The following is a 3,720-nucleotide window of genomic DNA, read 5'->3' as shown; positions in this document are numbered from 1 at the left end:
TGTTTATGCCCATGTGTATTTGGGACAACATTATATATAACAGCAACAACAATAATAATTAATAGTAAATAATATTACAATTGATATAATATATAAGTGACTCCGTGTACTTACCCAGTAAATTGATTAACCGTTCCCGTATCCCATCCACCGATTGAATGTGTCTCACCACCACCACCACGACAACGACCACCAGCGGCACTCAAAAGTCTGATCCCAGCAGACAACATCATCCCTCCCTCCTCCCTTCTACCGCCGACTCAGTCAGTCTCCGCCGAGCGACCACGCACGCACGGACGATTGGGGGGAAAGGCGAGTACATACTATCTACTACTACATAGCCTCTATCGGCCCGTAGAGAGAGAAGAGTGTGGGTGAGTAGTTGTAGCTATAATAGCAGACTGACTGGCCAACAAGTCCTTGTTTAGTCCCCTTTATTTGCGCGTACTTAGTTACAAAATGAAGTCAAAGATGGTTGCGTTCAGTCAGTGCTGTTTGTTGATTATATATATATATATATATATAATATATATATATATATATATATATATATATATATATATATATAGTATGCGCTTGGCTAAGAAAGTCACAACACTGCCATCCTGAAGTATAACTGACCAACACATAAATAAAGCTATGTGTAACCTTAAACGTTTGTAGTCTGGTTAATACAGTTTAGTGAGAATTACTCGTAAACGCGGATGGCAAAAAACAAACAAACAAAAAACAAAACAAAACAGAAAACAAAAACAACAAAGACCCGAGTGACGTCAACTTTATTCTACCTATATTTATTGCTTATGGGAGAACCACCACAACCAATTCTATGTTAAGCACTTGCCTGTCACCCCAAACAATCACCCCCCCCCCCCCTCGATCCTGAGGATCACTCCGTAGCCATCGTTAACATAGATATATAACCTGACCGTGGCCTTCGTCAAGTTATGGCCTGACACTAACCAAAAAATTACGTCAAAATGCCAGTCTTTTGCTACAAAAGAAAACTAATCGTGAGTTGTATTCAGTATATCAACCAATGGAATCACTTTTTTCCTTGAGCACTACTAACGACAACTCACTAGACGTAACACAAACCTAAAAAAATGAAAGTCCTTTGGGTTTCTTGTGTCAGGCTAAAGATAGTTCGAAGATGACGTCACTCAGGTCTTTGTTGATGTTTTTGCCATCCGCGTTTATGAGTAATGCTCACTGAACTGTATTAACCCAACTATAAACGTTCATGGATACACACAGTTTTGTGTGTTGGTCCATTATATTTCCGGATGGCAATGTTATGAGCTTCTTAGCCAAGCACAACATTGCCATCCGGAAGGGTAACTGGCCAACACACAAAACTGTGTGTGACCATGATCGTTTATAGTCTGCTTAATACAGTTTAGTGAGAATTACTCATAAACGCGGATGGCAAAAAAAAACAAAAAACAAATAACAAATAACAAATGCCTGAGTGACGTAAACTTCGAACTATCTATAGCTTGTATGCACTTGGCTGAGAAGCTCCTAACATTGCCATCCGGAAGTATAACGGACCAAAACACAAAACTGTATCCATGAAAGTTTATATTCAGGTTAATACAGTTCAGTGAGCATTACTCATAAACGCGGATGGCAAAAAACAATAACAAAGACCTGAGTGACGTCATCTTCGAACTATCTATATGTTAATGATGGCAACGCCTCTGGATCACTCACAATGAGGCTGATCTATATTATTACCTTTCCATGTGCTCGTGGTCATTGGTCACATTGCAAAATGTGCTCAAAGTGACCTACATAGTGAAAAGTATTCACAATTTTCGAACTTTCCAATATCACAATGGGAGAGATCTATATTCATGTTTTCGTCCAACCAGGTCATCAATCACATGATTTGTTGCTGTCCAACAATTGGATATTTCTAAACAAATGTAAACACGCTGCTTTGTTTACAAAAAAATATAAACATACCCATGTGTCAAGCTGAATGGAATGACCAATGGTGATGTTAGATATTGAAAAAGCTGTGAACACTTTTCACTATGTGGGTCACTTTGAGCATATTTTGCAAGATGACCAATGACCTCGAGCACATCGAAAGTTAATAGAGATCATGCCCATTGGTCATTTTGTTCAGCTTGACACATTTTGTAAGTTTACAACTTTCATAAACAAAGCAGTGTGATTACATTTATTAGTAAATGCCAAATTCTTAGACAGCAACATATCATGTGATCAATGACTCGGTTGGACAAAAACCTGAATATAGATCGCTCCCATTTTAACACATGACGTTGTCAGGAGGTGTCGCAGTCAATTCCCTAATCAGTCGGACAAAATATTGTGATCAATACTCACACACTGTGGGGCTGATTGATTCGGGTGACAGGTAAGTACTTAAATGACTGTTTATGACCCCAATACTTAAAACGCATTATGTGTATTTTAAACATGATCATTTACCATAACTGTCTTGACGTTGACGTCACTCAAGTCTTTGTTATTGTTTTTTGCCATCCGCGTTTATGAGTAATGCTCACTGAACTGTATTATCCAGACTATAAACGTTCATGGATACACATAGTTTTGTGTGTTGGTCTGTTATACTTCCGGATGGCAATGTTATGAGCTTCTTCGTCAAGCGCATACTATCTATAGATAATATGCACTTGGCTAAGAAGTTCACAACATTGCCATCCGGAAGTATAACAGGCCAACACACAAAACTGTGTGTAGCCATGACCGTTTATAGTCTCGATAATACAGTTTAGTGAGCATTACTCATAAACGCGGATGGCAAAAAAAAAACAAACAAAAAAAAAACCAATAACAAAGACCTAAGTGACTTTATCTTCGAACTATCTATCAACGTTCAAGGTTACACACAGTTTTGCGTATTGGTCCTTTTACTTCTGGATAGTAATGTTGTGAGCTTCTTAGCTAAGCGCATACTAGCGAAACATATTTATTTCTGTCTGTTGGTCCTTTTCCAGCTTGTGCACTGCAATGTGAGTTGTCATTACTAGTGCTCAAGAAGACAAATTGGATTCAATAGTCTGATGTCACGTCCGCCCAGCAACCAGCAGCTTGGTTCTAAACAAAGAAAATCGGTACTTGTTATTCTTCATGCTGGTTAGAACTTTTTTTCACATGTCATGTCATCGGAATGTATAAATGTGAAAACATGATCAGGATTCACTTCATAAGGGCGTCCGCCATTGTTCCGATAGTTTAGAACCAGTTGCTAAGTTACTATGCATGATTACGAGGGAAATGACGTCACGACTGTTGACGCCAATACTCTTCAACAGTCATAACGTCACTTCCTTCCTAATGACGCATGGTAACTTAGTAACACTGGCTCTAAACTATAGGAACAATGGCGGACGCCCATATGAAATATTTCTCCGGCGAGCATAAAAGCGTATCCAGAGGAAAAAGCCCCATTATAAATCTGATCATGTTTTGACTTTTACACATTCTGATCACAAGGCATATGAAAAGTTCTAGCCAACATGAAGAACAAAAAGTAATGATTTTCTTTGTTTAGAACCAAGATGGCCGCCATTGCCGGGCGACGTGACATCAGACTACTGAAACCAATTATGATCCCATCGATTGAACCCTTGAAAACAACTCACGATTTTATTCTTTTGATGATCGTCGTCTTGTGGATTGACGTAATGTTTTGGTCAGTTGCAGCGTAGCCATCGTTAACTT

At 38.8% G+C, this 3,720-nt stretch overlaps 1 protein-coding gene across 1 annotated transcript in view; it reads right to left on the bottom strand.

Annotated features, from left to right (window-relative positions):
* Positions 1 to 218, bottom strand: part of LOC144974414 (potassium voltage-gated channel subfamily A member 1-like) — a 191,702-nt gene extending 191,484 nt beyond the window's left edge. The window contains exon 1 of the mRNA XM_078917271.1: positions 115 to 218. The gene's annotated coding sequence lies outside the window, so the exon portion shown is untranslated. The remainder of the gene's footprint in view (positions 1 to 114) is intronic.
* Positions 219 to 3,720: the final 3,502 nt, after the last annotated feature.

Source organism: Berghia stephanieae, chromosome 6 (genome assembly GCF_034508935.2).
Source record: "Berghia stephanieae isolate SIO BIC M18660-M18661 chromosome 6, UCSD_Bste_1.3, whole genome shotgun sequence".
Classification (NCBI taxonomy): Eukaryota; Metazoa; Mollusca; class Gastropoda; order Nudibranchia; family Aeolidiidae; genus Berghia; species Berghia stephanieae.
This window is presented reverse-complemented; position numbering and strand designations above follow the sequence as displayed.